This window comes from Podarcis pityusensis (genome assembly GCF_964106645.2).
Source record: "Podarcis pityusensis genome assembly, chromosome: 11".
NCBI lineage: Eukaryota > Metazoa > Chordata > Lepidosauria > Squamata > Lacertidae > Podarcis > Podarcis pityusensis.
Window position 1 is genome coordinate 44,375,981 of NC_138036.1, and position 24,444 is coordinate 44,400,424.

General features: G+C 44.6%; 1 protein-coding gene and 1 long non-coding RNA gene across 8 annotated transcripts in view; both read right to left on the minus strand.

Moving 5' to 3' along the window:
- The window catches only part of SEMA6A (semaphorin 6A), a 185,397-nt gene extending 171,427 nt beyond the window's left edge, over window positions 1–13,970 (minus strand). For 3 of the 7 annotated variants that reach the window (XM_080972396.1, XM_080972394.1, XM_080972390.1), the window contains exon 1: window positions 13,223–13,970. The gene's annotated coding sequence lies outside the window, so the exon portion shown is untranslated. Of the gene's footprint in view, window positions 1–11,578; window positions 11,806–13,222 lie in introns of those variants that run through there. The other 4 variants (XM_080972393.1, XM_080972395.1, XM_080972392.1 and 1 more) reach the window with 2 other exon arrangements.
- The window catches only part of LOC308458451, a 262,354-nt gene that overhangs the window by 225,224 nt on the left and 12,686 nt on the right, over window positions 1–24,444 (minus strand). The gene's annotated exons all lie outside the window — the stretch shown is intronic.

Here is a 24,444-nt window from a genome sequence, read left to right on the forward strand (position 1 = left end):
ATGGCACTCTGAATCCTGGGAAAGGTGGCCAACAAATGGTTTTTAAAAATAAATGAATGAATTTGTCTCTGGGGGGAAGTCAATTACAATGCCACAGTGAACTGGAGGGGCAGGTGAAAAAGAAGACAGGACTCTTCCACTTTCTACACCGTTGTGTGAAAATTTCAGATGTAGCCTGCTGAAGCTATACATGTCGAAATCGCCTCATCTATTCAACTCTTTTTATTACATTGCATTGCATTGATATCCCATCTTTTTTTCCAAGGAACTCAAGGTAAGTGCACATGCTTCTCCCACTTCTCATTTAATCCGCACAACCACCATGTGAGGTAGGCTAGGCTGGGAGGTAATGACTGGCTCAAGGTCACCCAGAGAGCTTCACGGCCCAATCTGACACTCTAACCACTAAACCACACTGTCTCCCTACAGGTGCCCTGTCCTCTTTTGCATCTGGGTGACTAGCCTAAACCGGAACCTGCTCATGCTAACACTCCAATGAGAAGAGCAGGTCCACCACAACTTCTCCAGCGACAAAATTACAATATTTTTGAAAAACCATATGTAGAAGGATGCAGGACACGCACCACCCTTCACGATATTAAAATTTAGCCAGCGATCCTATGGACGCTTGCTTGGAAGCAAGTTTCATTGAACTCAATGGAGCTTCCTTCAGAGAAGGCGCACATAGGACTGCACTGTGAATGTTTATCAGCTCAGTCGGTAGAGCAGGCATAGGCAAACTCTGGCCCTCCAGATGTTTGGGACTACAATTCCCATCATCCCTGACCACTGGTCCTGTTAGCTAGGGATGATGGGAATTGTAGTCCCAAACATTTGGAGGGCCGGGGTTTGCCTATGTCTTCGGTAGAGGAAGAGACTCTAAATCTCAGGGTTGTGAGTTCAAGCCCCATGTTGGGCAAAAGAGTCCTGTATTGCAAGGGGTTGGACTTGATGGCTCTTGGGGTCCCTTCCAACTCTACAATTCTACGATTCTATGATTATGGTGTAATCAAGGTGAAGTTAGACATGCCTATTTCATATGGAGTTGTGTGGGGGTCCAATTTTAACAATAAAATGAGCATGACAATATACCCTCCCTGGACCTGCTACTTACCTCCACACAACTCCTCACCCCCACCAGCGCTTTTAATCCTGCCAAGTTCACTTCTGATACTGGGACCTTGCTGAGGAGCAAGGTGTTCAAAGGGAGGCTCTGCAGAGAGGCAAGCTATGTATGGAAGGAGAAGGGGGACAGCATCCCTTTTGCTGCCAGAATTGGATCTCACCACCCTGCTTTCTACACGACTGGGTCAGCTATGTGTAGAAACTCATGGAATTGCCACTGTCCAATGTAATTTGACTTCTACTGAAATTTGTGTCAAGAAAATCTGCTTCTTGCTCCAAGTTCAGGGATGGGTGCCTTGTGTTTTAGTCCCTCAAGTTGATTAGCATTTTTCTGAGAAGCTAGTCATTGTTCACGCAAGTATATATTTTCCTAGGAAGACATAACTCTGCATTTAGAAACATATAACTGTAAAACTTGAGAACGAAATGTTTCTAATCAACGTGAAATGGCTATGGTTCTTTGGATAACCAAAGTTCAGTCTTCCTTTATTTCAAGCTCAACACATGAAATAGCTAGTTTCCAGACACAAAAGTTCACCAGCTTGCAAGCACAATTAAAGAAAAGTTAATATCAGCTTGAGAATGGCAACTACAAAAAATGGCTTTATCAAAAACATAACATCATGCCATGTGCAGCTAAGAACCAAAAAATTACCTGTATTGCCAAATGCCCTAATTTTCTCAACCATTCATCAACAGAAAACCCTTTCCTTTCCTTGCAGTAGATAAAAGCAGCCATTAGTCTCTGAACTGCAAGTTCTTGGGTGTGTTTTTTTCCCCAGGAAGAAGAAAATCCCGGAGAAAATATCAGCTGGGTGTGCACATAACAAGGTCCAGAGAGACACATCCAGAAGTTTCCTCTTATGTTGAAATTATGTTGGAGCTGTTTTCTGTTCTTTCAGAGCTATGCAAGTGCCAGAATAACTGCAAGGCTTGCAAGTCCTAGTATATCTCAAGCCTTTCCCAAGGCACCCCAACACTATCTGAGGCACTGAAACTATGGCAACCGAATAAGAAAGCAGCTTCCATGATTAATAGATGAAGAGGCCAAGGACAGTGTCAAGCTAGGCCATAACTCAAGAATGGGAAAGGAATTAGCACAGAACCATGTCAAACTGGCACTAAACAGAAGATGTTGACAGGTATCAATGGTTTTTGTTTTATTAAAAAACTCATAAAATGCAGCAAATTATCTGCTTCCTCCTTTCTCTTTTCCTGAAAAGATGTATCCCATGCAAGTGGCGTGAGAGAGAGAGAAAGAGATAGAGAAATCCTCTATAATGAAGCACAGTTGGCTACTTAAAAGAGATTATCTGCTATTTTACCAGAACCTTTTTAGTCCAGAAACACCATGCAGTCAAGTTTCCAGGAGTTAAGATGTAGATTTTGCTAGAGAGTCAGAAACAAGACCTTCACTTTCACTAGCTGCATAAGGATGCTCTCCTTTTAATTACTGAAAGATTCTTGTGAGGTTTTTGTGGCTAAGCAATATTGACGAAAAGCACATGGTATAAATACTGGGAGGGGAAAGTGCATAATCAATATGGCAATCACAATCCCACTCCAGGAAAATGTCTAGCTTTTATACGCTGGGCCCAGACTATGGCTGAATTCCATGTCATAAAATCATCCATTTGCTCCTGCTGCCATGAGTATTCGGTTTCCATTGAAGGCAGCTGGATATAGAATCCATAGGCGTAATGGAGTATTTCCCCGCCCCCCCCAACAACTTTTGCCAACAGCTTCATCCTGCAGTCTAGCATGTAGGCAAAAATAAAAATACCACAGATTTCAACATAGTATGCCTGATTCCTTTTTGGACATGTTTTGCTTGGTAGCTACAGAATAGAATTGTGAGGACCAATAGATTCACAGTGAATTCCAAGTATCTGCACTAAAACACTGTATATAGTAATTGCTATTATTAAAAAAAAATACTTTTAAAGGGAAAGGTCAGTACTGAACATAGTGAGTTACCATATGTCTTCCCTCTTGAGATGCGGCAACTGGCAGTTCTGTTAATAGCTGGCTTATCATTTTCCATCCATGCTTCAGTCTCTACAGATACACTTTGGGATTTTATTTCGAAAAGCCCATTCAGACAAAAAGGAACTTGTAGTCTTTTTATACACTGCACAAATACTTATGTGGAGTTGGTAACATTCAGAAACAAAATAACATACCATGATTCCATATGGCAGCATCTCAATACGCTTAACATAAGAGTTGGGGAAAAAAAAGAGTTGATTAAACCTTAAGGGTAAAGGGAACCCTGACCATTAGGTCCAGTCGTGACCAACTCTGGGGTTGCGGCGCTCATCTCGCTTTACTGGCTGAGGGAGCCAGCGTTTGTCCACAGACAGCTTCCAGGTCATGTGGCCAGCATGACTAAGTCGCTTCTGGCGAACCAGAGCAACGCACGGAAACGCCGTTTACCTTCCTGCCGGAGCGGTACCTATTTATCTACTTGCACTTTGAGGTACTTTCGAACTGCTAGGTTGGCAGGAGCAGGGACCGAGCAACGGGAGCGCACCCCGCCGTGGGGATTCGAACCGTTGACCTTCTGATCAGCAAGTCCTAGGCTCTGTGGTTTAACCCACAGCGCCACCCGTGTCCCTTTTGATTAAACCTTAGTATGAATCAAATTTTAGACATGAATATATTTTACTTGGAAACTTCATTTTTTGTTATTGATTACATGCATTTACTGATATGCAGTGAGGGGAGATTTGTTTGTTTCTTTGTTTGCTGTATACTTTCTTCCTATTCATCCTATGCCTCTCTATTTAACATTAGCTGCTTTTATGCTTCTTAACTGTCATGAATAGTAAACAGTTTCTATATAAATTTATTTAAAATAAGCTATTCTCTGGCAGCCTAAATATTTAAAATGTTTAATTCCACCAGTGTAATTTTCAGTTTCCCACAGTAGGTTTCGGAACCTTAAAACCACTGTTTAATAGCTTGGTTTAATTGAGGTGGAAAATCTAACTCTGGTCTGTTACTACTTCAATGGTGGGAGTTCCTGAATGCTTGCTTCTTCCTACAAAACAAAAACCCTGCAGAAAACTAGATGGAAGGGAAAATGTTTTTCCTTGACTGCTATGTTACTATTCTCACTGGGATTCAAAAAATTGGTAAGTACTCATGGACTATATGGAATTGGCGGAAATGACTGGCAGAATCCGAGACCAGGGAGAAGAGTCGGTGGAAGAAGATTGGAAAAAGTTTAAAGACTATTTACAGAAATATTGTAAAATCAATGAATGTTAGAAAAATGTTGGAATGAAGTTATATGGCTTCAGCAGAAATGTTATAAGGAATTAAGTATAAATAGATTAATAGAGAATTAAAGGGGAAAATAAGGTCAAAATGTGTTAAGATAATTATAGGATAGAAAGCAGAGGAAGATGGAAAGGAATTGCTGAAACAACTAATAGAAGTGGAATACAAAAAGGGAGGTGTGAGGAGGTCATGGAAACAAGTGAATGAAAGATTGAAACTATTTGATGTGTTTTAAATTGCTTTTGTTTTGTTTTTTTAGTTTAAATTGTTTTTGTTAGTTTAGTGTTAGGTATTGTTTTTGTATTGTATTGTATTGTTTATTTTCTTTTTCTATGTAATGTCTAATTTGTTGGAAAGTAATAAATATTATTTAAAAAAACAACAAAAAATTGGTAAGTACTCAAATCATGAGGCTGTGTCCCATGCAGTGCAGGCGCCAATCTATCGGGCTCATACTATAGCTCTGTGACTGTAACAAATGTTTGCTTTGGGTGTCAACTTTGGCTTCAAGGGGGGATATAAATAAAATAGCAACATACTAGGATTCATCTAGTACAGTGGTACCTTGGTTTGCAACCGTTTTGGATTACAACCACGTCAAACCTGGAAGTGCATGTCCCTTTTTTTGGATTACAACCCATTATTTTTTTTTGAGGCCCCATTGGCGAAAGTGCGTCTTGGGTTACAACCTGTTTTGGTTTACAACCGGACCTCCGGAACAGATTATGGTTGTAAACCAAGGTACCACTGTACACTATAGGTAATTCAGAAGAGGGTATCATTGTATTTAAGGAGTTAAATGTAATAACTCACAAAAGTTGGGCAGGATTCCACTGGATAACTACACGGAACTCTATGAAAATAGATTAAAAACCAAAACAAAACTACTGGAAATTCTAATTCAAGATTCCATAAATTTGTCTCATTTTCTCACCTCAAGACTGGCTTAACCATAATAAAAGTAGAGGTTTTAATTCATGGTTCAGGACAAATTCCTGATCAAGTAATTAAGTACTCATGACCTATCTTTCAGCACAAGCTGCCAAAGTTATTGGATTTAAGCCAAGTTAGTCCCTCTGAAATTGACTGTACTAACTCTTCTTAAAGCCAGTTATTTTAGCTTATTTTATGAAGCGTAAGTTGACCTATCAGTTGAGCAAATTTAGTTATGCTAACCGAATTGACATCAAATAGCCAGCCTGTGAAAAGTTTGCATAAAGCGAACTCTGAGCACTACCAATGTGATTAGAATCTTCTCCAGTGCCCCAAGGTGAGATCACAACACAGGAACTTCCTTAGCTACCGACAATGCCGGTTTTTTTGATCCCATGCTTGTCCACAAAGATGCAATAGTCCATTGCTTACCAGGCAATGGGAGCCATTAGAAATCCACAAATGTCACACACTGCTGAGCTTAGTCAGTACCAAACGGGCGAGTCTGTAGTAGTTACGAGGTAAGCCACTGGCCATGCAACTCTGCAGTTCAAAACCTTAGTCTGAGGCTAGGGGAGACAGGCTAATAACATATTAAAGTGCAATATTCAAACCAAATGGTTATGATTATGGTCAGTGCTATCTTAAGTACAATTGCTCAGAAGTCTCTTGGGTGTGCATCCAACAAAGTCATTGTGCTCCCAGAACAACTTAAGTTCACACAATGGCACTATCCTACTCTTCTTCTCCTTTGCTGCTGCTGTTGTTGTTTAGTCATTTAGTCATGTCCGACTCTTCGTGACCCCATGGACCAGAGCACGCCTCCCGCAGTTTAGTCAAACTCATGTTATCAGCTTCGAGAACACTGTCCAACCATCTCATCCTCTGTCATCCCCTTTTCCTTGTGCCCTCAATCTTTCCCAACATCAGGGTCTTTTCCAGGGAGTCGAGTCTTCTCATGAGGTGGCCAAAGTACTGGAGCCTCAGCTTCCGGATCTGTCCTTCCAGTGAGCACTCAGGGCTGATTTCCTTAAGAATGGATTATTCTCCTACCACCCCCCAAAATTTGCTGCAGAGGCTTGGGTGAATCCCAGCAGCAGTTGGGGGGCATATGGGGAGAGAAGATAGCAGGGATGCTCTGCACAAGCACGACTTCACAGGAGATAATTAAAACTTGCTCTCTTGTAATTGTGCTTGGGATTGCAAGTTTAGTTGCAAATTGCTTTGGGAAAGGGCTCATTGACACAATAACACCACATTTGCTTTGTGAGTGGCGTTTAACTGCAGACACAAAAAGGCAAGGCACATGGGTCACTATTTTAGAACCTGCCAAGTTGAGGTTTCAGGATGGATATGGAAAATGGTACCAGCTGAGAACTGGTAAAAGTGTTGAAAGCAAGGTGTTGAAAACACATTGGAATAAAAACATATTAAAGGCAGAATCCAGGCAGCTACAAGTTCTAGGCTTACAAACCTGATTCCTGTTGCTACTGTCCTGTTGCGACCGTGGAGTGAAAACAGCAGCTGCCAACCCACAGACAGCAGCATCCTCTCTGTCAGGTGACCTGATCGCTGTATATCTCTTACCCATCTAACTGTGATGCTTTGAAATGTACTTAGTTAATTACTAGAGGCACTTCACGACCACCAATTAAGACATTACAGAAGAAATACTAGCTTCTGGCTTGCTTCTCTGGGATGGAGGAAACGCTGGAAACCACTTGGAAGAAGATGCAGATGTAATGTCTGGAGAAAAGAGTCAAATTAAAAGTTGGGCGAGATCTTCTGTAATCAATGTTCTGGGTTGAGCATCGATCTCACCAATGACAATGACAAATCTTGTCAGTGTAGACTTGACTAAATAATTACATGAGTATGCATACACCCACAAATTGAGCCTTTATCATTCCCTCCTCTCTTCCCTCTTCTTAAGGTGTTTTTTAGCTACAGAAAAAGTTATGTTCTATGTTCTGAAAAGGATACCAATTTTCTGAATTACATTAGTGCCATGAACAGCAAAAGTTACGTTTCCCTAGCCAGGTGATGAGGTGGAAACTATGTCCTGAGCTGCAAATAATTGTGAAGTCATCCACTCCACAGAGAAGGGCATTTACATTAGAAGTCCTTCTTTGGCTGAGATCATATCCAATAGGTTACTTAACATGTTTTACTCATGCCTGGTTGGTTTTAATTAACTATGTGGTTACTTTTACCAGGATTGCATTGGGGTTGGAATACTCAGAATGTACAACGAGTTGTCAGTTTTTCCTCCATGATATGATCCACTAAATATCAGCATTCTCTGACTCAAACATATGTCAGGGATGAGGAACCTATGACTCCAACATCTGAAAGGCAACAGGTTCCCCATTGTTTCTACCTTGGAAGTAGAATGGAATCTGTTCTGGAATTCAGTTCCACTTCCAAAACGTTTGAAAACCAAAGCACAGCTTATTATTGGCTGCAGGAAGCTCCTGTAGCCAATCAGAAGCCGCAGAAACCCCACCGTTTGGCTTCCAAAAGAACTTTAAAAAACCAGAACACTCATTTCCGGGTCTCGATTGTTCGGGAGCCAAGGTGTTTCAGATCCAAGGTACGACTGTATATGAATGCATTTATTGAAGCCCTAAATTGTGCAGATCTTGTCTTATTTGATATAGCTCACAGATTTCAACCAAATTAGCTTTGTTGAATAATCCCTTCTGTTTTGGTCTTTGAGTTATTGAATTATGTCATATAGAAAAAGAGGTAATAAAGGCACCACTTTTGTTCCTATGCCATGTTCTCCTGCCTCTAACAGCATATAATCTGCCTCAAGAATATAAAATGTTAGAGTGCACTTGAAATCCCAGCGTCTAACTGCTCTTGGTCTGTAACCTGTCAGGTTAATGAGTGATAGATTTCTACAGAACACACCGGACATTCCTCTAGATAGCACAGCAATGTATTCCTGCAAATAGGCAAAGATGCAATGCATTTGTTAGGTGAGGTCAATTTAATCCTTTTATGCCTTTATTGCCTTAAACCATGTGAGCGCCTTTCATATGCGTTCATGTTTAGTTCTTCTTGCTCTTGTGGAGGTGACAAATCTCCCCTTTCCTTTACCAAACAAGCACACAAACAAGTTTACAACTGCCGACTTCCTTTTAACGAGCACAGTTCTATTTTGGATTTATCACAGATCATTAATTTGCTCTCTTTTTTATCAATGAAAGCAGTTCCTTGCCCTTAACCCCTGCTGCCCTTTTTTCCAGACTCCAGCTGCACTAGCTTCACTCCTCAAATTACAACCTCTGGAAAAGAGCTATGGCTCTAGCATCTACTTTTGTTACCATGAAATAGCTGGGGATGTTAAGTAGAAGTGTCCTTTATCCATTTGAGTGCCCAGTTACTTTCCCTTTCAGGAAGCTTGGTTTAGCACATGAAGTAGGTCTCTTTAATTATCAGAAAAATAAGCACTATGATGTTAACTAATGGAAAGTATGGGGAACATATGTGAAAATTGGATTCTTTTTACTCATGGTTCAGATCATCTTTGACTTTTTGTACAAAGCAAACGAACAAACCAACTATCTCCTATCTATTGTATTCCCTGCAGCCACTCCCCTCCCCTCTATACAGTGTTTCAGCATTCGCAGACATCATGTACCAGTTTTCAGTTCCTCCTTATGTTAAGCTCTTATTAAAGTCAGTAAATTTTCCCAAGTAAGAAAGGACAAAGGCCTATATATAGTTGTCCGGAAGATCCAGATTAAGTTTTATAAACTATCAGTGTTTAAATGGGATCATGCCAATACCATGAGAAATTATATCACGTAGAGAAATATCTTGGCAGTGTACTTTCACTTAAAGAAAAGTCCCAGTCATCTCATGCACTGAACAATATATGCAGTTGCTACTTAAAAATAAAGGTCTAAAGAGCCTAGTTCTTCCCTTGTCTCCACTTTTTCACTAAACAATGTGAAGAGACACAATGCAATCCTATGCATATCTACTCATAAGTAAACCTTATTGATTTCCATGGGACTTGCTTCCATGGTAAGTGTTTTTAGAATTGCAGCCTGGGAGTCCCACTGAACTCAGTAGATCTTTCTTCAGAGTACACATGGATAGGATAGGATATGCTCTGTGGAGCAGTTAATTAAAGCAGAAAAAACTACAAACTCTCTGGGGTTTTGGAAAGTAATATTTCTAGGTATCAACAGAGCCATCCTGCAAGCTTTCTTAAAGCACCTCCCTCTACCCTACGGAAATATATTCCTAGAAAAGCAGTAAGTCCAGGAAACAAGGATGGCAGAATCAAGACCAAAAAAGTGACATTCCAAGCGTCCCAACTGGTTTGTCTGCTTTTTAAAACAAAGGTCACAATACAAAAACAACATTGTCTTTCACAAAAATAGTAGAATATAAAAGAACAATAGTTGGAGACAGAATTCTGCCACTTTTATTTAATGTTAGGTTAATAATTAACCCTGGTTCTGAATTATGATGTGCGTTGGTAACTTCGGTTTAATAGAAATTGCTTGATGCATTCATGAGGATTTAACTTCCATTGTGTTGTGGATGACAAAATATTCCCATCACAAACAAACCAAACTGATTGCTTCCTATTTGAACAATCTTAAATCTACAGGTTTTCAATTATATTTATAAGAACCCACTCCTGGGGAAAGAATAGTTTCCTTCACAAAAATGGGAGCAGATATACAAAAATATGCATACAGGGTTTAGGAACACAAATGCTAAGAAAACAATAAGCATTGCACAACGAAGCTAGCTATACAAATTCACTGGTCCCAGATAACTATATCCATAAACCACAGCACTCCACTTTTCACTTTGCTAAAACTGAATGAAAACTCAAGAGATTGTGATTTATTTATTTTTACATTCAGCCTTGAACTCGGCTTTTCAGTCACCACAACCAAGCGGATTTTCACTTCTCTTTCCATGAAACTTCTGCAAAACAAAACACTGTGTGAACCAGCCATCATCTGTACAAGTCCCTGCCCCCCTTCTCTAAGAAAACCTTGAAACTTGCTCCAGCAATAGTTCCTGGAACCTGACAATACCCAAACTGGATTTCCCTGGGTCTGGATCCAGAACCCTTTGCCTAGATTGCTGCGAGCTGTTCTGCCGAATGATGCTCCAGGGAAACCAAGCCAGCAGCCAGCAGTTCCCAGCCAATCCCCCCCCCCCCCCGCAACTCCCCTGAGCTGCCTCAGTTCTGCTCCACTTCTCCAACAGACCAGCAGGCAGGGAAAACAACACATGGGGATTTGTAGGCTTCCCACTTTCACTCATGCAAATTCACAGCCAGAGCACTTAATACACATTACTCTCAGCCCAGAGCTTTCCAGGCTCATGTAGCCAGCACACCTTAACAGCTAACACACCACCAGCACCAGCCAACAGCCTCTGCTCTCCCTTCAGCTGCTGGGCTGGCTTAAGGTGGTTGGTGGTAATACTGAGAGAATCTCCCACTGACCTCTTTATTATTTTTATTCCAAAGGAGTCTGGGCAGTGCTGGGAGGGGGCATAGCAGCTTCCCATGAGCTGCCCCTCCTTCCCCAGTGAGTGGAGAACTCCCATTAACTCCTTCCTTTTCCAGTCTTTGGGCATTATCTTCATCCAGTCAGCAGTTTTGAGGGAACAAAAATTTCTGCCAAAGGACTTTCCACGTTCACACCATTCCCTAGTGTCAAAGGGAAGTTAGGGGAGAACTGAAATGTGAGGTTTGGGGGGCAGCGATAGTTTATAAAATAAGAGGTACTTGGTCTGGGGGGGCTGCATAGAAACTGTACTACTGTCTGCCCCCCAAATCCTATTCCCTTAACCCCAAATAGGAGAGCTGGCTGTGGTTATTAAAGTGGTGAGGGAAAGGCACTCTGCACATGCTCAAAGGCACACCCCTTCACTATTACAGAAAGTAATGCATTGAAAAAGGGTTCGTCGGCTAATACTTGGTGCGCCCTGGCTCAAATTAATCGCTGCTGGCCAGGCAGAGGGTGGTATGCACACAAATGCCCATGGCTTCACAATATGTATCACAACAACTTTTTAACATGTCACCCCAGTGCCTCAGGAACAGGTCGGTCTCCCAATACTATCATATACAAAGGACTTAACAGCACAAGGAGTTCTGTTTCCCAAGGGACCACGTTGCCTGGCCCTTTCTCTAGCGCTTCCCTTTCTCCTTCTCTAGCATTCCCCCTCAGGCAATGTGCATTATTACCTGTGCAGGATCACACGGGAGCGTCCTCTCCCCTCTTTTGCCCAGAGCAAGCAACCTTCAGCTACACCTTCCTAAGTTCTCTTCGAAGGTGTCGTGTAAGCCCCATTGTCCTCTCCACTTCTAGGTCTAGAGACATCTCCCATGCTTTCGGTGGTCCAGCGACACCCATAAGGGGGTGAAGGAGGTGCGCACACAGCAAACCACACGGGTGCCAACTTAAATAAAATCTGGGGGGTAGCAGTTTAGCCTCGCCCCGCATAACTGATCACAAGACATGTTTGCACGGCGATGCCCATCAACTTGGGGAGGCGGCGGCCCCCTCAGATACTGTATTTGGGGGAGGGAGCAGAGGTACCTCGGCCCCCCAGGAGTTGCCTGCACACACACAAGCGGCAAGAGAAAGGGAAGGAGCCCCGTTATTAACTCCTCCCTTCCGCGGAGGCTGCAGGAGGGACTTGAGGCGAGAGAGAGGAACCCGCGAGCGCGCCACTCCTGCTCCTCTTTCCCCCCCTCAGAAAAAAAAGGGAGCAACGGCGACAGGAACCTTGCCCTGCGCGGCTCCGAAGAGGCTCCGCTCTCCCCACAGACACCAAACGCCTCGCCTACTTCGCTTTCTCCCGTCAGTTCTCCAGAGAGAAACCGACTCGACAGCTGCCCCTCCCCTCAACCGCGGGGTGCAACAGGGGGAAGAGAGAGGAGCAGCAGCAGCAGCCCTCCGCCCGCGCCCAGCCCCGTCCCCAATCTCGCAAACAAAGCCGGAGACGGGCGGCGCCGTCACACACGCTGCTCCCCCCCCCCCAGGGACCAGGGTGGGCACCGGGCACTGCGCCGAGGGCGGAGGGGAGGCGTTGGCCCCGGCAGGGGAAGGCGAGCTCGGGGGTGGGGGGGGGGGCAGGGGGTCCGCCTCTCCCTCAGCCCCAAGTTTCCCTCCTGGCCCGACGGCTTCGCCAGCCCACCAGCCCTCGCCGCTCGCCGCCGCTTCTCCTCCGCCGTCACATTGTCTCCGAAACAAAGACTCCACGCCCATCCCGCTCGCCCCCCAAGGAAGCCTCGTGCGGAGCGACGGGGAAAAGCCGGGCTCGGAGCGGCGCGGCTGCACTGCCTGCCACCGAGGCGGGTGTGTGTGTGTGTGTGTGTGGCGCGGCTTCCCAGCCCGGCAGCCGCCCCTCCCCGCGGCGGCCAAGCAAGCGGGCAGCTCCCGGGCAAAGTGTCCCCGAGCCGCGAAAGCGAGGGCGCGGGGCGGAGGGAGGGCGCTGGCGGCGCGCTTTTGCAACAAAACAAACGCGCCCAGTTCGTGCAACATTAAGAGCAGGGCAAGAGAAATCAGGCGTTCTCCCCTCCCCGGGAAACTGTACTGCGCGCGTACACACACACACACACACGGACCCGGGTCAGGGGAGAGAAAGTGACTCCAGCATGGAGCGTGCCCGAGCAGTCCTCGCCGTCTCCTGGCTCTGCGGCCGCCGCCGCTTCACCATCCTTCTGCTGTCCTGCAGGACCTGGCGCTGCAAGCTCCCCGCGCTTGCAAACGCAGCCCGGAACAATGCCCTCGTGCATATCCCGGAGCGCAGAGAAGCAGCAGCGCAGTGCATGGGGATGGCGATGGGGGGGGAGAGAAGAGAGAGGAAAAAGGAGTTCACGTACCTCGTCGGTGCATGTATCTGGGAGGCTTACGAGGACAGGACTAGCTGATGGAGTGTCCCATTTAGTAATCCATTTAAGGGGATCGCTCCGCGAAACTCGATCCACTCTCGCCTTTGCAATCCTTTGTCATTATTACCGGCGTGCGTCCTAGGGGGAGCGGGGCGTGTGTGTGTATGTGTGCGCGCGTGGGGCGGCGGCGTGTGGAGGTTTTGGGTGGTGGTGGGGAAAGATTCAATATTTCGACTTTGGGGGCTGCGATGTGTCCATCTCCACGGAGGGTGGGGGGGAAAAGGGGGAAAGGGTTGGGTGTGGGGAGGGGGAAATCAAAGAGCTCCGGTTACTCCTCTTCCCGAGGCCACTCGCGCTGCCACTCCAGTAAGTCCCCTTCCGACGGGTCGTGGGAGAGGAGAAGTCCTTTCAGGGTCTTGCGCTGCCCCTCCGAAAAAGTGCTCCCGGCGGGCGAGGCGTCTTGGGGGGAACTCCTCGTCGGCAGGCAGAGCTGCTTGTGCCCCGGCAGGAGAGCGCGCTTCGCCCCAGCTCGCCTGGTCATTGAAGTGTGTGTTTGGGGAGGACTTCACAGCAGCCTCTCTCGCTCTCTCTCTTTCTCTCCCGATCTCCCCGCGCCCTGCCTCTCTTCCCACTGCGAGTCTCCGTCCCAACTCTTCTGTCACTGGGAAGCAGCTTGGCTGGAGGTGGAGTCAAATCCCGGGCTGGATTCCGCGGAAACGGACTGCCCCGAGCATGACATCCACCTTCGCCCACTTCTCAAACAGCCAGCCCATGAATGTGTGTGTGGGTTTTTTTGGTGGGGGGGGCGAGGAGGGAATGGGGGAAGGGTGGGTGGGTGCGGGCAAAGTGCCAACACACCCACAGAAAAAGAGAAATCGGGAGCCCTCCCTTTATTCCGCGCTCTCTTCTGTGCATGTAACTGATGGGGATTCTGATTGGAAACCCGGGAACATGGAGAAAGTTTCTTCTGCCTAATTAAATAAAAAAAGAGATTTGTTTGAAAAGGAAGAAGAGGAAGAAAGCCTGCGAAGAAACGCTACCAGAGACGAGCTGCGAGAAAGGATTTGTTCATCGATTTTTTTAAAATTGAAAAGTTTAAACTTTAAAGGGATGTGTTAAGTCCTCCTTATTCAAACGGCGATACCGGGGATGATTTTCCCACTGCAACAAAGCGTTGCCAGCAGAAGGCGTGCGCAAAAGGAACTCTGCTCACAATTTAAGAATAATCTTTTGGAACGAGGCTAGCATAAGTTTTTTTTAAAGAGGATTGCAACCGACTTCCAGAATCTTTCACCCACACAAACGCGCTAATGTCCTCATTGACAACAGCTGCACTCTAATCAATAATGGGGGCAGGACTTCAAACCAAAGCAACCTCTTTGTCTGTATTTTGATCTGACCATTTTGGACTTACCCACGATAAGGAGATTTTAGATTTTCCAATATGGAAAGCGTATGTGTGTGTTTAAAAACAAACACTTGGGGATCTACCTCAATGTTGTACCCATATTCCTCCTTCCACGAACTTTATCTTGGCAAAGAACGCCCCCCCCCCCCCAGCCTGTGTTAAAATATAGAGGTGGATAGATATGGGAACCATGCCCAAAGTTAGCAAAAAAACTCGTTTCTCTTTCTTCCCCAACCTTAGTGTCCTTTATCTAGCAGCAAAATTAGCAAGCGTCTTGTGAGACCAAGCCATTTAAGTTGACTTGACAGTCAAGCTGCCCTTGTCTAATCGCTCTGGAGTTTATTTAGTTTTTATGATTCGGATCAAACTTCCACGGATTCTGCCTGTAATGACGGCGAAAGAGAAGAGGAGACCAACATAGTTTGCTGGGGGGGGGGGGCATGGAACGAAGAAGGGCTGCATAATATGGATTCTTTTTGTAGCGCTGGAAAAAAGAAAAAGTGGGGAAGGGATTAATAAAGCGGGCCCATGTGTGGCTGTGTACGAAATACAAGGGAGCGTTACCGGGAGACGGCACCGCAGCAGCCGAAATGCCAGCCGGGGCCGGCGATCGTGAAGCCTGCACGCCTCCCGAACGGCTCTGAGTTTTACAGCGCGCACAGTATTTCCCTTTTGCGTAAAGGCGAGGGGTCTATAGCCAAGGGAGAGGAGTCGTGTAACAGCTGGGGATTCGCTTCTTGCTGTTCGTCTCTTTGGCCAGAAGGGGACGCTTCACCAGTAAAGTTTTTCCTTTCCCCCCTTTTCTAAAAGTCACAACGGAGCAAGGGCTGATCAAACTTACGAAAAGTTTGGTCGCCCACCGCGATCCCACTCTAAGGCGTTGCAAGAACAGCGCGCCATCACCACTCCTTGATTTTTGGCAACATGATCGGGCCCGTTAAGGGAACAGGGCTCCGGCTGCAACTGGGCATTGGCCCAGTTCCCCGCCTCTGACCAAACCCTCCTAAAACCTAGGCGCCTTGCAGCGGGTGCGGAGACGAGCCCAGTCCTCGTCTGGATGCGCGCATGCTCTCGCATGCAACCTGCGCGCCCGGCCCGCTCTGCTCGAGTTTCCAGGGCTCCGGGCGAAAACAAATAAATTGCTGGAGCTGCGTGCGCGGAGAATGCTAATCGGACATCCCCCGGGCTGGGCAGCGCGTTGCGATGCTCCTCGGGGGAGATCTTTGGCACGGTCCTTCCCATCCGCTCGCCTTTCTTCCTCTCCCGCCCTCCCTTTCCCCCAAATCCCAGCCCGAGAGCTACTGGCTGGGTTAATCCGTCCCTGTCTCGGAGCCAATCAGCCCAGGGAAGAGCAGTAGCAGCGCTAATAAATTAATCCTCCTGCTTCCCAGGCCCCTCCCGCCTGGGAAAGCGACTGGCTGCCGCTAATCCTAATGCTGCTACTTAGATAACTAGGAGAGGGCCACCAGCGCCCCCAGCGGCCAAGGCGGCGCAGTGCGAGAGGAAGGAGTCTCGCCCCCCCACCCCCGCGGCCAATCGCCTTAGCATACTCCTTGTTTCCCCCAGCCTGCCCCCCGCATCCCCCCCGCGCGCCCCTCACTCCGCGGCTGATTTACATGTTAATTGTGTCTGAGAAAACTTCTTTAATTGCCAGAATTAAGCAGAGCAAACGGATTGCTTCACAAGCTGAGCCAAATTAATTCCGGGTTTAGCTCCTTCCCTTAGAGAAGCAAACAATTAAGCTGTCTTGTTTGCTCGGTGGCTATATTTGAATGTTAGACACACTGACTTTTTGGAAAGTTAGGGGAGGTGTCCCCGTCCCCCCCCCGCTCTTCCCTTATTCTTCTTTTAATATGAAGAAAACTTTCCCTCTCACTGTTTCCCAGATCCGTGGAGTTGAAGAGAGAGGGCAAGCACTTGCAAACACTTTTTAAATTGAAGAAAGAAAGAAAGAAAGAAAGACCAGGAAACGTTCGTGTACTGATGGTATATAGATTTTATTGGCCAAGCCTTGATATTCTGGGTGTTTAATTAGCCAGGAAGTCATCTGAAGGTCCCTAAGCATCTTCTGTTAAGGCCATCTGTTAGGGTTTGGTTGCATCCTGCATTACAGATGCACTGTGAGAAGCAAGTTGGACCATATGACCTTCACTGTCCCTTCTATGAATAAGGATCCACTCATGCAGCCGCAGCGGGACTGGATCAGCAATTTATTTTCTACATAAGTATTCCCCCTTCACTTTAAGGAACTCAAGGTGACAGGCAGGATTAGACCACCCTTACCCTCATGACAACTCTATAAGCCGCCCAGAGTGGCTGGGGAAAGCCAACCACAGAGGCGGGGTATAAATAATAAAATGGTTGTTGTTGTTAGCATAGCAGCCAACTCCTAGGGGCTGAGATCCTTTCACTACCTCAAATTTTTTTGAGGCCCCCCCCCAAGTTTATGGGCATTACCATTCAATTGGTGTGTCAGCACTGCATCTTGTGATTGATCTTGTGGGGCAAATGCCCCCCTATTTTATTCAAGTGGGAGGGAGGGAGAGACTGTTGTTGTTTAGTCGTTTAGTCGTGTCCGACTCTTCGTGACCCCATGGACCAGAGCACGCCAGGCACCCCTGTCTTCCACTGCCTCCCGCAGTTTGGTCAAACTCATGCTGGTAGCCTCGAGAACACTGTCCAACCATCTCGTCCTCTGTCGTCCCCTTCTCCTTGTGCCCTCCATCTTTCCCAACATCAGGGTCTTTTCCAGGGAGTCTTCTCTTCTCATGAGGTGGCCAAAGTATTGGAGCCGCAGCTTCAAGTGGGAGGGAGGGAGAGACCAGCCCAGCCCAAAATTACACTGGCTTCTTGCTAACATCTTCATATGATTGCTCGTAAACCTGGACTGCAAGTCAACCCACATTTGCAAGCTTCGGCATGAAGCGGTTGCTTTGATGAGCGTCAGATTCCCAGAGGCATGCTGTTTCCCTGCCTCTCCAGCCTCGATTTGTGCGTGCCATTGAAAGCAGGGGGAAAAAGAGAGTTGTGGGGATGCTATTTTGGTTCTCAACAAAGTGCAAGGCGATCGCCCTCTACTTAAATGTGCAGTAAACATATGGGCATGGGCCACAGGGATGAGTGCATTATTCTCACACTCCCGTTGCTACTCCACCTGCCTTCAAGCTTTTGGAGGGCAACTGGCTGAAGCGGGGAGCTTCCTGTACTTCTCTCCACAAGTACAGCTTCAGACCCTTCACAAATGGCAAAACGACTGGCTCAGCTATAGGGGTGGAGCTAACATGCTCATCCCCGTGGCTCCCCGTGGCATGAAGAACACCCCAAAAGGTCTTCTGTAAAAGTACAATTCGTCAGCCCGCCCCCTTGGCAGCTGTGCCATGTAATAAACATGAACTGAGAAATGAGCATTAGATTAAGCAGTCACTGACTAGGCTCCATCACACACTGAGCTCTATACAGGGGAAGAGGGAGGAGCTGGTGATTGTGTTCTGTTTTTAAGAGACTCAATTACAGTGGTACCTCGGGTTACATACGCTTCAGGTTACAGACTCCGCTAACCCAGAAATAGTACCTTGGGTCAAGAACTTTGCTTCAGGATGAGAACAGAAATTGTACTCTGGTGGTGCGGCGGCAGCAGGAGGCCCCATTAGCTAAAGTGGTGCTTCAGGTTAAGAACAGTTTCATGTTAAGAAAAGACCTCCAGAATGAATTAAGTACTTAACCCAAGGTACCACTGTATTGGCAAACTCATTTGAGGATGGATCATGTCACTGAAACAGTGCCAGCCATGCACAAGAGGGAGATAGCAACAGGTCTGAAAAATCCCAAGGTTTGCAGAAATACAAAATGTTGAGGGTGAGGGGACCCCCCCCCCAAAAAAATTATCAAATGAGAAGTGAGCATGCAGTGATGGAATTTGGAAATTTTAGATTATGGGCTTAATAGTAATATCTCTCTCTCTCTAGATAGTACAGTGGTACCTTGGGTTAAGTACTTAATTCATTCCGAAGGTCCGTTCTTAACCTGAAGCACTATTTCTGGGTTAGTGGAATGTGTAACCTGAAGCGTATGTAACCTGAAGTGTATGTAACCCGAGGTACCACTGTAATACACATCATTTCAATTTCTTCAACAGTCAGTCAGCCCTGCTGTATTTTGTATCTTCCTGCTAGGAGTGCCAACTAGACCCCGCAACCATGCGTGCCCCAGGCAATGGAGCATGCATGGCACCAAAATTTGTGGGTGCCTGGGCCCTTCATGGGGAATTTGATGGGTGCTCAGGTACCCAGGGCCCCAGAGAGTTGGCACCTATGCTTCCTGCACAGTGGGACCCTAAACTTCTGCCCCCCCAAATCCTGTCATGATGGAAACACTGTTAGCATGCTCAGTGGGCACAGAATGCTGATAAACTGTTGGGTGGGGAGCAATGGAAAACTAGGGGGAATGTGGGGTGGAATCGCATATCCTGGGAAAAGGAATGGCTGGCTGGCATCCTAAAAAAGCAACACTCGATACTGCAACATTTTGTGTTGGTATATAATAATAATATAATAATTATTTATTATTTATACCCTGCCCATCTTGCTGGGTTTCCCTAGGCACTCTGGGCGGCTTCCAACAGAACACTAAAATACAATAACCTATTAAACATGAAAAGCTTCCCTAAACAGGGCTGCCTTCAGATGTCTTCTAAAGGTTTGGTAGTTATTTTTCTCTTTGACATCTGATGGGAGGGCGTTCCATAGGGCGGGTGCCACTACCAAGAAGGCCCTCTGCCTGGTTCCCTGTAGCTTGGCTTCTCGTTGCAAGGGAACCGCCAGAAGGCCCTCGGCGCTGGACCTCAGCATCCGGGCAGAACGATGGGGGTGGAGACGCTCCTTCAGGTATACTGGACCGAGGCCTTTTAGGGCTTTAAAAGTCAGCACCAACACTTTGAATTGTGCTTGGAAACGTACTGGGAGTCACATACATGCATATTATTTCAAAACACAAGTCCCTCCTCCCCTCTTATGTACCCATTCTTATTAGGCAGCTTGCTCAGGATTTCCCAAATTCAGGTATCTTTTAAAACCGTTTGGTTTTGGGTCTCTGTAATTACATGAAATTGCATTACAGGCTATGAGGAAACCAACTGTCTTGGATCTAAGGGCTCTTTACTGGGCAATTGTGCTAGCTGCCAAAGTAATGAATGAAGAGTTATATTTCACCTCTTTTTCTGATTTGGATCTGCTTCTCTGATTTCCGAGGCGAATAAATCTATCTGCTGATTCAAAGCACGGGCTTAACTTGCCCTTTTCAAACCTCGGCGAATCTACATGTATTATAGCGCACTCATACAATTTGCTTCAACAACACCAGCATTACTGTTAGCATGAGATGTAGTGCTGGTGACACAAATACAATGCAGAAAAAAAAGACAAACATCACAACATGATTTCGTGGCACAAAACACTGCAAAAGCAACATTGCAGATAATGTTTTCATGTTGTGGGAAATTATACCAAATGCTATATTTGTAGTAGGGAGTTTGATATATTTCCTCATTCTGCTTTATTATATTGTATCCATATATATATTTGGATAATATACAAGTGTGTGTATGTGTGTGTGTGTGTGTGTGTATATAATCATATAATTGAAAAGTTGGAAGGGACCACAGAGGTCATCCATTACTGTGTGTTCTGTGTGTTCCCTTCTAACTTTGCAATTATGTGATAATATATTAGGGTCATCATTCGTCGGGAACTTTCCGGACATAGCCAGGATTTGGCTGTCAGAAACAAGGTCCGGGCGGAGATTGCTGTAATGTCCGGGAAAATCCAGACCTATGTCGGAAGTGTAGATTTTGGCAAATTTCCTTAAAAATAAGCTCCACAACTTTTGTGTCTGGATTTTCACTTTTTGAAATATGGCAACCCATATATATGTGTGTGTGAATTTTATCCAAACGTATATTATTTATTTCATTTGTGAACCACTTGCCACGAGGCACCCTGAGACAATTCACAATACAGTATAATAATGAATATAAAACAGCCACACACACACACACACATATATACACACACACATATACAGTTTAAAAAATAAAATAAAAACAACAACAGCACATGCATAAAATCAGTTCAAATCTGGATACTAACTGAGATAAAGGTCTTAGAAGGCTTGTTGAAAGAGGAACTTTTTTAGCAAGTGCCAAAAAGGAAATAGAGATGGCACCTGTCCAATATATAATGGAAGGTGCCACCTCATTAAAGTCTCCATTTCAACATTGTGTAAGATATAATAAATAATAATAATAATAATAATAATAATAATAATAATAATAATTTATTTATTTATACCCCACCCTCCCCAGCCAGAGCCGGGCTCATGGTGACTAACACCAATAAAATTACAATAAAAACATAATGGGGGGGGGGGAGAAATATAAAATAAAATACGGGTTAAAATACAATTTAAAATGCAGCCTCATTTTAATAGTAGCCCATAGAGCAAAACCATAAGGGGAGGAAAACATAAGGGTCAGACTGAGTCCAAACCAAAGGCGAGGCGGAACAGCTCTGTCTTGCAGGCCCTGCGGAAAGATGTCAAGTCCCTCAGATGGACTTCCTGATAGAACAGCCTCTTCTTCATAACACTGTGAAGCAATGGAAGGGATACGGGACAACCTTTTAGGTATCCCGGTTTTCAGTAGTTACTACGGTAGCCACCAACCTTGATGCATGTTTACTTGGAAGTAATTCTCACTCTGCACAGTGGGTCAAAAAAGTGTGATAGGATTGCAGCCATGCAATGCTAAGCATTTTCGCTCACAAGTATGCTTTGCTAAGCTCCGTGTGACTTTCTGCCTAGTAACAACCCAATACATATTTACTTGGAAGTCGGCTCTGCTGAGTTTAATGGACTTATTGCTGGGTATGTATCTTAGACCACGACTCGCAGTGTGGATGCTCTTGTTCTGTGGAACAGCATTCCTGTGGAGATATGAGAGAGCACACTATCTGCATTTTTCAGAAACAATTGAGTACACTTTTGATTTTTGTAACAAAATTTTAAATGCTTTTTTTAAAAAACAAATGCAATAACCATTAAACACTTATCCAGCAGTACATCTAATGGTGTTTGTTTTATCCATTGTTTCGAGATGTATACAAGCACACTTTTGTTTCGACAAGGTTTCTGAGCTGGATAAATGGGTATTTACCATGAGTGTCTACTTGCTAGGGTTTTGGTTTATTTTAAATGCATTTATTGTTCCTGCTGTGTTTTTAACTGTTTTTAATGATTTTAGGCGTAAATCATCCTGAGTTGGTGGTTTAGAAGGCGATTAACAAATCTATGATGATGATAATTTGTAGAATTGCCACTTACATGTGTTTTGTACTACAGTCCTTAGACCCATATTTATTTTATTTTATTTTATTTATCATTTCGTTCTTAAATAGCTATGGTGATACAGTCAAAAGAAAACCGTATTACATTCTGTATACATATATCCAAATATGATTATTCATTTCCCCCCTCTTATTTCCCTGTTACTTCCCTCCACCCATGATTGGCATCATTCACTTTAATACAGTATCCTTTAAATCGTGTTTAAGCAGTATAATTTTTAGTGTTAACCATCAAGTCTTGTACCCATTTGTCTGCTCTTAACCTTGTGGATTTCAGTCTAAACATATCAATGAATTACTTTTGGGACATCGTTTGACCATGTATTCATCTACGCATTCCCATTCGTTCTCTAATTTTTGATTAATCTTTGGACCCAAATCTTACACACACTTACTTGGTACTAGTAAGCCCCATTGAACAAAGTGGGAGTTACCTCTCAGTAAACATGCATGTGCTTGGGACCCATGCCTCTTAGCTAGTTAAACTGTAGAGATTATGGGGAGCAGAAACTCTGGAGCAGGACTGCGTTGGAACCCATTTGTTAGCTGACAAAGCATCACTGACAAGGATGGAGCAATTCAAACGACAGTGAAAGAAACTCAATTCAGAGCAACACATGGAGACTTCTCAACGATTTTAAATTGGGATAGAAAACATAACCTCTAAAGTCCTGGGAAGGAGCTCAACTATAACCTGAATTCATATGGGACAAAAGAGGACCATCTCCCTCCTGTTTTGCTTGCACTAATGTGCAAGTGTTTCCAAACAGGGGGCTCACTGTATCACTGTCCCATGAATAGCTCCTCAGCGCTCTGTTGTCCTTTGTATTCAACAATCATTCTACTGTACTTCGTTAAATCCTTCGCCTTATTCCTTTTGGCACTATTCACTTTTGATATGAAATTTTCATTGGGGAAAATTGAAAATGATACTGGGATGGAAGGAGATGATATAAATCAGAGTACCTTTTTTAAGAAAGAAAGAAAGAAAGAAAGAAAGAAAGAAAGAAAGAAAGAAAGAAAGAAAGAAAAGCCCTTTAGTTTTGTGACTTTCCTCATTTTCCTGGTGCCTTCAGATGTGTAATATGGGCAAAGGATCTCCCCGTGTTTTGAGTAGCATTTCTCATCTTGCCATTCTTGGCTGACCTATGTTCCAAGCCACCAATTCATTTCAGCTTGGAAGGTACCTATTTTCCAGTGAATACATTCACAAGTACAGTTGCCTTCAGATGATTTATATTTTCGGATCCAGATAAGTGAAAAGATTGAGTACATTCGGGAGATTTACTGTGTGGCTACACGAAGCATGGCATTAACATTAAAATAATTATATGGTGCTGTTTGTCTGCCTTTTACTTTTAGATAATGAAAGGGCTGCTGGAATTTGGAGTTGCTTTGATTTCCCAATCTAAACTACACACAAATTCATTCACTTCCTAGTATGTTAGATTACAAGGAAAAGCTTTCTTCTTGGATCAAGCAAATGTTTTCTCCTCGAGACACTTTAAACTCAATATGTACGCAATGTAATTTGCCAACCAAAGGAGCTGAGAACGCATATACTGTTTATATTACTTTTGATTGGAAATTTTAAACAGAAGTTACAAAAAAAAGGATAATTGTTGTTGAGGACGGATGCATTTTGTTAGCAAGAGCACTTAGATGTGGCGAGTGGGTTGGGAATGCACAGAGACAATTTTAGTTTGAAAAGCTTTTCACATTCCCCTTTTCTGGGGGGGCTCGGTGCAAAAATTTAGCATGCGCTAATTTCATCATATCTTTTTCCTCTTTAGCTACTTAAACAGTGATGGGTCTACTATTCAAATTGAAATATCTCAAGGGCTGGCACTTGGAAGATGCAGCAAGCTTGTTTTATTCTGCTCTGGAGGGTAGGACTCAAACCAATAGCTTCAAGTTACAAGAAAAGAGATTTCAACTAAACATCAGGAAAAACTTTCTGACAGCAAGAGCTGTTCGACAGTGGAACAGACTCCCACGAGAAGTTGTGAACTCTCCTTCCTTGAAGGTTTTTAAGCAGAGGTTGGATGGCCATCTGTCATGGATGCTTGAGCTGAGATTCTTGCTTTGCAGGGGGTTCGACTAGATGACCCTTGGGTCCCTTCCAACTCCACAATTCTGTGAGTCTATGATTCTATTATTCATCCCTACAGCTAGAATGTGCTCAGCCTATAAAATCTTGTATGGATCTGTAGTTAGCTTGGGGATAGTCCTTCTGACCCTTGTTTTGTCCTCTAATTCCTTGTCATTTGCGTGTTCAGACCCAGAAACCTCCCCCCTAAATAAATTCATACTTGACACAAATTTTTATTTTGGTTTTTGGCAGAATTTCGGCCACAACTTTATTGATTACAGAAAGTGACTGGTTGCATAGGCTCTGGTTCGACTAG